The following is a 15132-nucleotide window of genomic DNA, read 5'->3' as shown; positions in this document are numbered from 1 at the left end:
TGAGTAAGTTTTATTTTTTTCTTCAGTGAATTTTTGCATATTCTTGTTCATCTTTCCAATTCTTTTTTAAGTTATTCTTCTCCCCATTAACATTTTAGCCTCTTTTACCTCTAGTCTGTATTGTATGATGTCATTTTCTTCAGCATTTTTATATCTCCTTTACCAAACAGATGACTGATTTTTTATCATTTTTTGCAGCACTCATTTCTTTTCCCAATTTTTTTCTACCTTTCTTATTTGATTTTCACAAACAATTTTTCTTGAAGGCTTTGGATGTAGGAATTTTGACTCTGTTATTTTCTTCTGAGTGTGTGTTTAGATCTTCCTAGTCTCCATAATAACTTTCTATGGTCAGATTTTTTTTTCTGATGTTTGGTCATTTTTCTCAGCCTATAACCTTATTTATCTTCTTTTTTAAAATTGGATCCTGCTTCCAGAGTGGAAAACTCACTGACCCAAATTTTTGGGGTTTTATGCAATTGTTTTCAGAGATATTTCTAGTGACATGTAAGTTTTCAGTTCTTTCCCAATGGTGTGATCTAAGAAGAGGTGTTTATTTTCCTGGTCTAACCTCTGGTCCATGAGTATCCACAAGAATGGAAGTGTGAGAAGGATCCCTGATCCCTTGAGACTCAACAGTCTAGATTCAACTGTTCCTCCTTTCCCCAGGACTACACCTAAGACTTCCACCTGAATCAGAGTATGGGAAAAAGCAAAAGAGTCCTGCTAGCAAAAAGACTTGGTAATCTCCTTTTGACCAGTCTGTAGACTGAGAACTCCAGAATCAGCTGCTCTGGCTACTCCTAAGACCTGCTTCTGGATTGTTGGATTAGGGGCTGTGCTTCTGTGACCTGTGTGGACCCATTCCTGATGACCTTCAATTTTGTTTTATTGTCTCTGAGCTGAGATTACTGGAAAATGGAAAATCTTTTTGAGACTTGCTCCTGGTTTCTTTGTGCCAGGGTTGCACTGGCAAGGTCCATGGCTGGACTGCATTCCTCTCTCATCCTGGTGCAACAGATCTTTCCTGCTATCTTCTAAATTGTGTTGGGCTGGAAAAAATTGTTTCTCTCCATCTTTTTTCTAGGCTGTGGTACTTGCTTTAAAAATCTTATCAGGCCCTAGGAAAAATTATAAATTTGCTGTTTTCTTTGTTTTTGAAAGTATCAGTGCAACTACACAGGGTAGTAAATGGATGCACAATTTAGACCATCTAATCTCCAAAGTCTGCCAAAAATGATGTACAAAGAAAAATGTTTAAAATTTAGGGGGGGAGGGTTGCAAGGCAATGGAATTAAGTGACTCCCCAAGGTCACATAGATAGGTGTTTATTAAGTGTCTGAGGCCATATTTGAACTGAGGTCCCGCTGACTCCAGGGGCCCATGCTTTATAATTTTAAAGAAAAATTATGCAATTATGTAACTGAACTTCTCCAGCAAGCAATTCTGGTCAATGTTTTAGCAAAGTATATAGTGATCTGTGTTTTCAGAGTTCCGTACTGAACTGAAGAAAGTAGAATAGTTTTCACTTAAGAGTCTTTTTCACTGACATTTACCATACTGCCTTCTGGGAATCCCAGGTATCAGCTGTTGAAACTTTTCTCAGTTTTTCCCTATTGTCTTTTACTTGGCAGTAGTTAATATATTTAAGATGTAAAGTGATAACTATAACTGCAATGGAACGCTTCAGCACATTACTGTATCTAGAGATGGCCAAGTCTAGGATAAATGTTTCCCTTTCTTTTAGTTATTTTTTTACATGTGCCAAACTATTTCTTTTGACATGTTAGAATAACATTTTAATTAAGAACATTCTAGATAAGCATGATATTCTACTATGGGGTACAACATAATACATGAATGACTCTTCTTTATAGGAATTTCATTTACCATGATTCCTATATCCAATCTTCCACCTCCCCTACACACATATAAATATATCTAAGTCCAGGAGTCCATCTGTACCTCTATAAGTCAAGATAATATACAATATACATAGACATAAAACATATGAAATGAGTTGAGCAATATATGCATACTTATGTATCTGTGCTTTCAAACCTTTAAACTATATGTAAATACAGACTATTATATTTGTGTACTTAAATACACTTGGGGAAACTGGGTGGTACAGTACATAAGAGTGTCAGGTCAGTAATCAGAAAGGTTTATTTTCCTGAGTTCAAATTTGGCTTCAGATGCTTATTAGCTGCATGACCCTAAGCAAGTCACTTAACCCTTAAATCAAGTCACATAACCTTTAAAATGAGTTGGAGAAGGAAATGGCAGACCACAATAGTATCTTTGCCAAGAAAGCCCCATATGGGATCATTAAGAATCAGACATGACTAAAATAATTGAAAAACAGGAACAACAATTTGCATATGAGATGGTTGGATTTCTCAGTGGGACCTGAAGTCAGAAAGATCTGAGTTTAAATCTGGCCTCAGACATTCACTAGCTGTGGAATGCTATATGCTTTAATCCATTATAGAAGGAAATGGCAAACTACTCTAGTTTCTTTGTAAAGAAAACTCCATGGACAGCATTGTTGTGCTATATATGGTCTTTAGATTTACTAAGAGTCAGATGATTAAATGACTGAACAACAACAAGAAAAATTGCATACTATACCCATGACTAAAACTGATAAAACTTTACATTCTAGTGATTTCTTAATCTTTCTTTGAGACATGAATTCCTCTGTCAGTCTGGTGAAACCTATGGATACCATTTCAAAATGGTATTTTAAATTAATAAACTAAAATGCATAAAATTGCAAAGAAGCAATTTATATTCAAAAGAACTATATAAATATGCCTTAAAAGTTCATAGATTCCAGGTCAATATCCTCTGAATTAAAGTATTTCATGCTATTTATAATAATTTTATTGTAAATAATAACAAATATTTATTAACCATATCCTTTTGAAGGTTGACTGACAATTTACAGTGAACAATTTTTTTTAAAAATAATGTGTCAGTACTTTAATTCAGAGGTACTTTACTAGGAGGGGGGTCCAAGACATAAGAAATTACCTAGGTCCTAACATAATTTTATAGATCCAAAATTTAACTCCCAGTTAGATTAAATTATTTGATCAAGATCACATAGGTAGTGAGCATCAAAGAAAGAATTTGAACCCCTTTCCTCTAACTCTTGAATCACCTCTATTTTACCTCACTGCCTCCACAATAGAATAAACACGATCTTATTTCTTAGGATTTACATAGTCCTCACAAATCTATAATTATAACTAGCAGCATCTAAATAATCAGCTCTTACAGTATGAGTGATTGCTAGAGTGTCAGGAGAATGCATTGAATATCCAAGCAAGCATCGAATTTAGATAATTGTCCCAACCTCTACTCAATAACATCTATCTGGCAGTTGAGCTGTACTGTTTTTCTTCCTGGAAGTGTCTTCAGGGGAGGTAAATCTTTAAACTGCATGTTTAAAAGGAGATTATCTCCATACACATTTCCTTTGGAAGAACTCCAAACCAGTTTCCAATAGCATGGCAATGACATTACCAACAAAGTCTGTCTTTTTCTTCTCTATGGGCCAGAACAAAATGAATCTTTAATAGAGATAAATACATGATTATGCCCCTGTTATTGAATCTATCTCTCCTTGAAGAGAATATCCATATTGATGTTCTGAAGACAAGAACATTTGTTTGCTACATTTGGTTATGCTGATCAATAGAAATGGGGGAGTGGAAAAACATTAGTTCATCATCTATTTCATCTTCATTGCTGAGGAAAAGAACAGCATTATGTAGACTAATTTATCTGAGGGTGGTGTGATATTTTATGGGGAGATTGTAATATACTACTGGATATTCTTTAAAGTCTTTTCTATTTTTGTAGTTCAACATAATATTTCTGAAAAGAACTCAGTTATTATATTGTCTTGTAATAGACCTCAATAAGTAGGAATGTGGAATTATAAAGGGAACAGTGTTGAACCTGGATTTAGATTTTGAAAAGAAAATGCAAGGCATTTTAAAATAGGATAAAATCTGTGAAAATTTAGTTAATGCTCTAAATAGATGTTAAACTGATAATTTAATGCAAATGTACGGGCTATGTGAAAGAGAGGTAAATTACCTTCAACTCCAAAAACCATTGTTATAAGAAAAGATGCTCACTACAAGAAGCTTCATTGTTTAGTGTGATAGACCTTAAGATTTGCAATCAGTAAGATAAACACTCAAAAACTGCCTCAGATATTTATTAGCTATACATCTATAGCCCAGTTAATTCACCTCTTGTATTTCAGGATACTTATCTGTGAAAAGAGGGAGACTGACAACTTCTAATGCTCTTTATATGTTTAAATCTATGATCTTTAATCTATGCTTTGTATAGAAGTCAAATAAAAAAAGATTATTTAGAGATGATGAGGTTTTCCAGATATTTCTATACTATGAGGATATTTTGCTAATTACATGAAAGTTCAGGTCTAATCAATGACATCTATGGAGACTGAAATGAGATGATAGCTTAATGATCCATAAATTCATTCAAGAATAAAAAAGCAAGAATAACTACAGTTTTCCAGACTTAAATGATATTCACTTTGATACATAGGAAATTTAATTTGTTGAAGAACAGATTTATTCTTAGGACCAAATCTGTAAATACCTGAACCCAAAATTAATAAGAGAAAAAGAGCAGGTTAGATTGAATTGATAATTTTGTACATTAATTTCAAGGCTCCCAAGATACTCAGTGACACAAAAATCTTTTTTTCAGTATTAATGATTTTCAGAATGCTTTATGATTATGAATCATGGAAAACCATAATCTTTGACTAATAAAAGTAATAATGATCCAAAAATTAATGGAGATACATAGTGGATATAATGCTGCATATTGCAGGCAGAAAGTGGGATGAAATATATTGTAAAGCGTGTAGATCAGCCATACAGTGGGAGGCAGGAAAAAATAAGTTGGGAAAAGTAGGGACCTCCAAAATGTGCTTTGTATTGTTTAAAAAGATGAAGATGAATTGAGGAGTTTTATAAGAAGACACAAACAAAAATCTCACAGAATTAGAAAGCCTAGCTGAGTTAATCTATACTCTTGAAAAGAATACCCATATTAATAACATCATAGAACCACTAACTTATTGAAGTAAAAGATTTCATATAAGAAGACAAAAAATGTCCTCCAGCATACTGGATAGATTTTTGGGAAGAATGATACTATTTATAGTTTTCATGAGAGGAGGTTGTGGTTTACTAATGCCTTGCATTTCTTCTTTTTACAACTGCCTGTTTATATTCTTTAGTCATCGCTAAAGCAGAATGTTTTTCGTTCATATTTGTTTTAACAAGTTCCTATTGATCTGATATGTTAAACATTTACAAGAAAATCTGCTGCATCTTTCCCTTTACTTCCTGGTTGTTGTTTCACTCCAAATTTTACCTGAGTAATTTAGCTTGTAGAAAATGGTTTTGATTTTTTTATGGAATCAAAATTTTCCTATTATCCTGTTTTCCTATTATTTCTTATTTGGTCAAAAACTGTTCTTCTACCCATACTTGTGAAAGGCATTTTTTCTTGCTCTTCAAATTTGAACATGATGCTCCCTTTCTCTACATCATATATTCATTGTAATTATTGTTTCTGTCTTTGTTCTCTAAGAGGAGCAAAATGGCATCATTGTGTAGGTGTCAAGGTGTAATGTGTTTGTGGCTGATCAAACCAGTATGAGTTTGGAAGGCTGTACCACAGGTCAGGCATAAATAGTCCATGAACGTTTAGAGTGAAACTATCTCTAAATTCACACATTTCATTTTTCATTTAAGCTACTACAATTTTCTTTCCTCACAGAACACAGTGCCTTCTTTGATGCAGACTCACTATGTTGGACTGTCCTTTGCTTGTCTCAAAATAGATTCCAAAGGTTTTCAAAGAAACCTCTCTTTTTCTTACCTCCATGTGAACACTTGGAGTGTTCTACACTCCATCTTGGGTGAGTACTCTGTAAAATTGTCTTTTAGGCAAGCTTATGTTTGGCATTCAAGCAACATGATTGACAGCCCATTGGGGTTGCACTCTTTGCAGTTGAATATTTGTCAGCTAAGATTAAGAAAGAACCTCAGTGTAGTCTATATTTCCAGGTAATTTAGTTTCCAGGAATGTCATTGGTATACCATCCAGGTTTCATGCAACAATGAGAACAGCACAGCAGTTCTGTAGACCTCCAGTTTGGCAGACAATCAAATAATTTTTTTCTCCCACACTTTCTTTTGGAACTTCCTAAACAATGAGCTAAATGAAGTTATCTACAGCATTCAATATTTCTTCATTTGCTATAACCAAAGGTTCCTGGCTAATGAGGGTGAGGAATAGATTTAGATGTTCTGAATCACACAGAGATAGAGAGAGAGATGTAATGAGAGTTCATGGCCAATAGAGAAATGTCAGAGTTTTTAATTAAGAATTTGAAGCATTTGTTTATAATGATGAAAACAGGTTTCTGATAATTTCACTGTGTAACTTAGTTCAAGTGAAGCTGAAGGTCATGGGATTTAAGGAGACTGAGTAATTAGAAGATTAAGGATTTCAGATTATTAATAGATACTTTGAAATCATCTAAAATAAGAGCAAGACTGGGAAGAAGAGAAAGTTGGCTAACCTAGATGTCCAAATTATTGAGCAATAGGGAGTTCATGGTTGGGAATAATATACAATAACCATTATAAGATGATCCATGTACAATTTTAATTCAATGATGTTAAAAGAGATTTTGTTTTATGGTGCTAGTAAAAGACAGGGACTCACAGTGAAGTAAAGGAAGAGGAGTATTCAAGCATCCCATCCAAGACATGTTATGTCAAAAGTTTATGTTAAAGTCCAGCCAGTGTTGAAGAGGATGGTCAGCAATGCAGTCTTATTAGGGGTAACTATGCATCCTCTTCTATGGCACAATTTAATTCTTCGGTGAAGTCAAGTTTAAAAAATCATTTTTAAGCACTTATGGGTCAGAAACCAGGTACTGAGCATAAACAGAAAGGCAAAAAAAATTTTCCCTATCTTCAAGCAACCTAAATTCCAATAGGAAAGGTAACACATAAAGAACCAGCTGTATTAACCAGAATGTGTACGAAGTAGAGGGAAAGAACTCCAAAAAAGGAAAGTACTTACTTCTGGGATTTACACTCTCTTGAATGAATTGAGGCAAACTAAGAGGCTAAAGGTACTAAGGGAGAAGATGGAGTACCCTGTTTGAGGAACAGCAAGTAGCCCAGTGTTACTGGCCCTTTGATTATTAAAGGACAATAAAATATAGGAAAATTGGAAACATTGGAGCTGAAGCAGTTTATTAAGGGCTTTAAATGCCAGACAATAGATTTAACATTTGATCCAATAAGTAATAAATAGTCATTGACATTCATTGAGTGGGAGAAATTTACTATTCAGAACTATACTTTAGAAAAATCATATTGGCAAGTTGAGTAAAGGTTGAATTGGAGTGGAGAGAGAGAGACTAGAAATATGGAAATTAATTAGATTACAATCTGGTGATTACAACATGTTAATAAATTTTGTTTAGATAGAATTGTAAAGTAGGTTGGGTCATAAACCTCATTTTGTAAAGTTATCTAGAAAGAAATCATATCTATGAAATATTTAAAAAAGGAAAAATAAAGTAATGTTGATAATAGGAAGGTAGATCCACAGCTTAGTCTGTGGAAAGTAATTGCTACTTTTTCTTCATCTATAAATGTCAATCTGAGGACAAAGGGGGAGGTTGTTTTGGTTATTCAGTAATGGTATTTAAAGCTATGCAAAACCTTCAGATCTTCAGCAGATAAAAGGATGATCTGGACATTAATCTTTCTCATTACTATGTCCACTCCTTGACAAAAATGACTACTTTTTTCAGTTTCTGTATCCTCATCACTTAGCAGCATTGGATATATTGTATTCACTGAGTTAATGCTTGTTGACTGAATGGATAGTTATTTGAATTTTGTTGGATATTCTCATGGTGTTGGGTTAGTTTGTTAATTATCTAGGAATTATTTTTTACTACCTCTTTGTGATTAGTTAAATTATATTCACAAATTTACTGGACATTTTCATCAAGGGAAATTGGGAATTTAGTTATCAAGTTGGGTGTCTAAGTGAAAGGAATAGAACTTTGTAGTGGACAGCTGTTTTCCATCATGTAAACAGGAACACCTGGGTGGGTGTATTATGAGAATATCTTTAAATTCACTAAGTGTCTAAGAGGGATTTTCTGCATTCTTTCTAGTTCTTGCTTGAGAGCAAGTTACAAAGCAAGTAAACAAAAGCATGTTGTCAGAACTATTATTATTTGGGCAGTTCCTTTTAAGATTACCAAGGAGAGATTCGCAGTTATTATTAGTCAAATATCCAAACAGAGGAGCAGGAAAAAATCAATAGAGAGTCACTTTGAAGCAAAATAGAATGAACTGAAACATGAATGATGGACACATTATTTGACCAAACCTAATGACTTCTCTTAGGCACTGCATCTGGGGATTTGAGATAATGCCCTGCTGGGCACCTCATGGATTTACTTAATCCATATGGACTCATTGGCCTTTTACTATAATTTTAATACATTGGAGAGGGGCATTAGGGAAAGCTACTTCAGTGGTAGTTATCTGACTGTACACTAGAAATAAAGTTGTTCTCTGCTCTTCCACTTCATTATTGCAATTTCCATGCACACAATGTCATGGGGAAAGGCAAGTGCCATCTAATGGTCAGTTGTTTAGTAATGGAACTGCTTTCCATGGGGGGAAATAGGTAGTAAGGGATCCAGTTAATTACCATGCTATTTTTAGGAGATATTCTATACCTTCCTCAAGTCAGCACTCTATGAGTGATATGAGAGGAATTAAATACTAGGTCATTTGCCCAGTCAGTGATATAGTTGAAATGAAATGAAATCCATCATCAGAAGAAATAATAAACAGGTTCCCATGAAGAAAGTGAATGGGTTTCCATAGAATAGACATTTAGGCAAGTCAGATGCCTATTATATGAAGACCATGAACCTCAAACAGGGAAGATGTTAATGTTGTTTGGGGAAAAGAAAATTCATTATAGGTGGGTAGAAATTAATCTTGATCTAATGAGCCTCAGACTATAAAACAAGAAAATTGGAATTTCACAAGGAACTTTTCATGCTTACATAGTTGATCTGAGGTTGGAGGTAGTGCTAAATTATCCATCCTAGTTCAGTCAGGGGCCACATTTCTAGGACCAGGTAGAGACCTCATCATCATTAGCATAACCAACTCATTCAAAGTCTGGTGGCTCTATTAAAGTAGTCAATGATAATCCATCAGGGAAGGTGAGAGAGGAAGGGCATTAGTTTTATCATTTCAGAAAGTCTCAGGGAAGTTGCTGGGATCCCAGTAGGTATCTAAATGATGAATATGGGTAGATAGTGAGACATTAAAAACTTTACAAAGATCACTTCCTCAGACTGGTTTATCAGTAAGCTATGACTAAGGCAAGAAACAAAGTCCAGGAGTCTTTGATTTAAGAAACAATAGTTTGTTGCATTATAACTTTATATAATCTATGAATATATTGTCCCTCATGTCCAAAAGCATCTATTATGAATATATAAGGCCTCCTGTCATCTGTAAACTAGGTATAGGAGATGTCTTGGTGGGGAGGCCAGAGAGGAAAGTTAGAAAAGGAGGGCAATAGGTAGGAATGGAATCCTTATTTTGACCTTCACTTTCAGGCCAAGATGAGCCAGGAAAAAACTAGTCAAGTTCTGTATCAAATACACTTAGTTCCTAATTTAGTCAAGCCTTGCCCATTCCACTAAATAATAGAGAACTTCTGAGTGTAGTCAAATTTATGAGAAATTGGCTCAAAAAGAAAACACTACAAAAAGGAAATATCAGAGTGCATAATGAGATCATGTCTCTAGAGGAAGTTTATTTCTACCTGTTCTCCATTACCAGCTATGAGATAGCATTCACAACTACAATAATTAGTTGCCATCTAGAGTCCTTTCCTAGAATAAATACACCAAGACACTTTTTGTTCTATCCAGTGAGGTTTGCCAAAGCCTCCAGACTGCATTGTGTTCATAACAAGTACCTTGAGTTTCATGGGATTGAGACCAACCCAATGTGGGGTTTTGCCTGTATGCTTGCAATAGCCTATTTTTCTTGATATCATTATGGGCAGTACTGATTGACTTAAAGGACATTTTCCTCAGCAGAATGGATCACTACAATAATTGATGAAAATATTGGAATCTTAAAGCTGCTAGTTAATCTCCCAAGGATCAAAGTATTGAAGGACATGTTTGTGAGAGGATGGTGAATGTGCTCAGGTGAAGAATGTTTGTTTATCATTAGCTCTGGAAATGCTAAAGAAAGCATTTGCTAAATCAGTCACACTCTATTAATTACTCAAGGATTTGACTGATCATCTCAATGAAGGAAAAAAAAAAGGAATCAACGGAAGAGAACAGAAAACTAAAGAATTGGACTTTCTGTTATAAATAGTCATTCCTTAAATACTATCCATTATTCACATTAGTTATGTCAACACTAAGTTCGAAAATGGTTGGTTGGTTCTTGTCCTTCATTATCAAAGAAGACCAAAATGACATCTCTATGTTTGAGAAAAATTAAAAAATGTGTGATTGTGGCTAATCAGCCTAATATGAGCTCAGAATGCTCTACCACAGATTAGACACAAATAGTCCATGTGAACAATTGTGGTGGGTACTCTAAACTCACGGATTCATGTTTCCTTTGAGCTGCTGCAATTCTACCTTCCCCATAGAGTGCGGCATCCTCACTAATGAGGGCATGCCATGCTGAGTGGTCCTGTGGCAGGGTCTCCCATGCTAAACAATCATTTTTTCAATGATTCCTTCAGAGACAAAGAAAGTTCTTCAGTGAGATCTTCAGGGTGTGTTGATATCACTTCTGATCACCTTGTGAGTTTGCCCTTTGGAAGTTCTCCATAAAATAGTTTCCTTTTTTGGCAAGCATATGTCTGGCATTCTAACAATGTGTCCAGTCCATAATAGTTGCACTGTCTGTAGTAATGATATAATGCTAGGCAGTTTAGTTCAAGAAAGGACCAGTATCTGGTATCTTCTCCTGCCAGTTGTTCTTCAGAATGTTCCTAAGTCAATTTAAATGGAAGTGATTCAGTTTCCTGACATGGTGCTGGTAGACTGGCCAGGTTTCACAGACATATAGCAATGAGATCAACACAAGTGCTCTGTAGACCTTCAGTTTGGTCTAATACCTCTTCTCTCCCATACTTTTGTTTTAGGGCTTGCCAAATACTGAGCTATCTGTGGCAATACATGTGTCAACCTCATTGTCAGTGTATCCTTGGAAAGGAAACAGTGTCCTTGGAAAGTGCACTGCAGAGGTAAGTGAACTTTTCCACAGTACTCAAAACTTCTTCATTTGTTGTGATTAATGGTTCCACATATGAATGGTGTAATGCTGGCTGATAGAGCACCTGTGTTTTCTTGGTGTTAGACCAAAATGCAAAGAATTGATCCATAATTTGTTGTGTCTCAGCCTCCATAGTTGCATGGAGTATACAATCATTTGCAAAATGATCATGCTCCAGCACTCCCTTTTGGTTTGTCTTGGTTTGCAGCCTTTTCAAGTTGAAGAAGTTGCCATCAGTGGCTGACCTTGAGACCATGTTCATCCTCAGTGAAGGCATTTGATAACATGACTGAAAACATGAGGCTAAAAAGCATGGGAGCACACCAGTGTTGACTGGGAAATCTTGAGAGCATCATCCAGAACCTGGGCAAGCATGCAATCATGAGACTGATATACAATCTGATGAACTTCTCCAGGGAAATAAATTTTGACATAACTTTTCATAAACCTTAATGACTGATGTTATCAAAGCCTTGATCAGATTTACAAATGCTGTCTACAGACCTCTGTCATTTTCTTGGCATTTGTCCTGGAGTTATTGGGCAGCAAACATCATATTGACTATTCCTCAACCCTTTCTGAAACCACACTGGTTCTCAGCGAGGTAATCTTTCAGGTAGAGGATCAGTCTGTTGAGGACTCTGGCAAGAATCTTACCAGCAATGACTAAAAGAGAAATACCCCTGTGATTGTCACAGGACAATCTATTCCTTTGGCCTTTATAGAGATGAACAGTGGAGGCAACCTTGAATACTTGGGTATCTTCATGCCATATAACCTAGAAAATTTAAATCAGTTTCTGGATGACCAATGGACCCCCCCCCCCCCTTGTAGATCTCAGCTGGAATAGAATCAGAACCAGGGCTTTGCCACTTGAAAGAAGTCTAATGGCATTCAAATCTTCAGTTGGAACTTCAACTGGGGACTGATTGAATTTAACTTGATATAAATGATCAATGACTTCTGCATTGATTGATGGTGGTCTGTTAAGGACACTATAGAAGTGTTCACTCCATCTCTCTAGGATCGTGCCCCTATCATTAATCAATATAGATCCATCAGCACTGAGTAGATGAGATGCACCATATGTCTTTGACTTATAAATAGCCTTCATGGCATCATAAAAGCACTTTGGTTTCTTACTGTCTGCATAAAACGGTATTTCATCTGCCTTCTTACTGAGTCAAGAGTCCTGTATCTCTCTTGTTTCACTTAGGAGGAGTGTTGGGTGTGTTTAAGTTCCAAAATAGAGAGAAAATAATCCCCTTCTTTATACACATGGCAATAGTTATGGGAGTTTTCTTTATTCCAGATTCAAAATGAGAACTGATGGTGGTGGGGGGAATTGTGGCATTGAATATACCACAACAAAGAGGAAAAGAGTGTCATGGAGTCTGTCTATGACTCTGAAGCCAAGAGTGTCCCTGTAAAGAATACATTTTGAATTAAGAAAAAAAAGAAGACAGAGTATAAAGACTATTGTTGCCATCAGAGTCTGACCTCTCTAGCTTTTGGTAAATTTGAAGTTATGATTAATGATGATAATTTCAGGTGCCATATCCAAAGATGACATAAAATTTGAATTTTTTTCCCTTGATCAATAAATGGTTGCACAAGAGAAATAGCCTGTAATACTAGTCTTAAGAGAAATTATTGATGGAAATTAGGACAGACTGAATGTGAACCTTACTGAATACTTGGCAAGAAAGGCAATGAATCAAGGTTCTAATGTTAAAAAGACTTGGGAAAAAGTGGTATGTGATCAGAATTATTATTATCCATCAATGATGCAGGTCAGTCAGCATGGATCAGCTGGCATGGGTCAGATGAGTTCCTTAGGGGCATCTGGTACCTTCTCCTCTTTAGTTGAAATAGCCTGATAATTTGCATTTATTAGCTCCAAACAATAACTTTTGGTTAAACAGTTTAAGCACAACTCCATTACCCATCTACTACCAAAACATCTTCTTTTATAGATAGTGGAATTAACAGGGAAACAAGGTCATGAGACTTCTGGGACAAAAGATGAATCATTATAACATTATCATCTAAAGAGAATATGCTCAATGGCAAATCCCAAGCACATACCATTCAGTCATAGATGATATCCATGCCATGAAAACTGACGAATTTCAGCTGTCCTGCCTGGTAAAGAATGCATTTATTTATAGGAAAATGGGACCATCCAAACCCATGCTCTCTGCTACCAACTTTAACTGCAAATCTGTAAACCCTACTTCTAGAGGAGTTAAAAAGAAAAACAAACTAAATAAGCATTTGTAAAACACCTACTATGAACCAGGCATTGTACGAAGCAAAAAGAATACAAGGATAAAAAAGTGCTTCCCAAGGACATTGAAGTCAGACTTGGGAGGCAACATGGAAGCAAATTACCCACTTCAATGAAGGGAAAACTTGAGAGAGGAAAAATAAATCACCAGATTATTGCAATGATTTAGCTATGAGTTGACAAAGGCTTGCATCATGGTAGTAGCAACGTCAGATGTTACAAAGGTACAAGTGACTAGACTTGACAGCTGTTTAGAGGAAACCATTTTGTAAGCCTGGGTAATGATAAAGATATTATTTCCCTTGATTATAATGGGAAATTTGGAAAGAGGAGAGGTTGGGGTTTGGATATGAGTCTAAGATGACTCCAGGACATCCTGTTTAAATATCCAATAGACAGTTGGAAATCTTAGATTAGAGACCAGGAAATTGGACAGAAATATCAAATAATTATCTGTATAGGGGTGATGTGCCAATCATGGAAACACAAACTCTTTTAAAGCACAATGAGATAATTTTTTAAGGATGTGGAAGTTCTGGACTTCCTTCCCCTCCCTTTCCAACCTTTTTCTCCTTTCTTCCTCTTCCCTTTTGTTCTCCTTCCCTTCCTGTCTTTTTACCTTCTGTTTCCCTTCCTTCCTTCCTCCTCCCTTCTGTCCTCCTTCCCTCCTTCTTCCTTCCTTCCTTCCTTCCTTCCTTCCTTCCTTCCTTCCTTCTTTCCTTCCTTCCTTCCTTCCTTCCTTCCTTCCTTCCTTCCTTCCTTCCTTCCTTCCCTTTATTTTACTTGATTGTTCATGTTAATAATGGGTTTTATTTTTCTTGCCTTTTCAATGTACAGGAGAGAGGGAAGTAAAAGGGGAAGGACCTGAGAATAAAAACTAAATAAAACAAAATTGAAATTAAAATAAACTAATTAATGAAGAGAATCAAATAGTTTGATTTCCCCTAATATAGGAATGTAAGGAAAGCAGAGAGGGTCTCATTAAATTTTGATTCATATTTTTAATGAATTTCCTAAATGAAAAAAAAAAACTAAAATTTTTCTCCTTTTCTCTAGAAAGAGAGTTAAATGAAGAACCTTGTTTTTTTTTTTTATCTATTCGGTTTACTATCATTGTAAATTGTTTCCCCTTTCTAGTTATCTTCAGTATATTCTGTATACATCTTATTTGCATATCATTCTTGGCAAGTTATTTTCCCCAATTTGCTGTGAGGTTCTTGAGAACAAATTCTGTGTTTACCTTTTTGTTTATTCTTGGTGTTTAGCACAATGACTACAACTTAGTAATCACTCGATAAATAATCATTAACTTGACTTTTTCTTCATGGAATAAGTTCATTCTATTCTTTTCATGTCTTTGCAGTGAATATCCACCATAGCTCAAAATCTCCACCTCCTTCC

Source organism: Macrotis lagotis, chromosome 1 (assembly GCF_037893015.1).
Source record: "Macrotis lagotis isolate mMagLag1 chromosome 1, bilby.v1.9.chrom.fasta, whole genome shotgun sequence".
Lineage (NCBI taxonomy): Eukaryota > Metazoa > Chordata > Mammalia > Peramelemorphia > Peramelidae > Macrotis > Macrotis lagotis.
The sequence above is the reverse complement of the archived record's forward strand: the minus strand, read 5'-3'. Positions refer to the sequence as shown.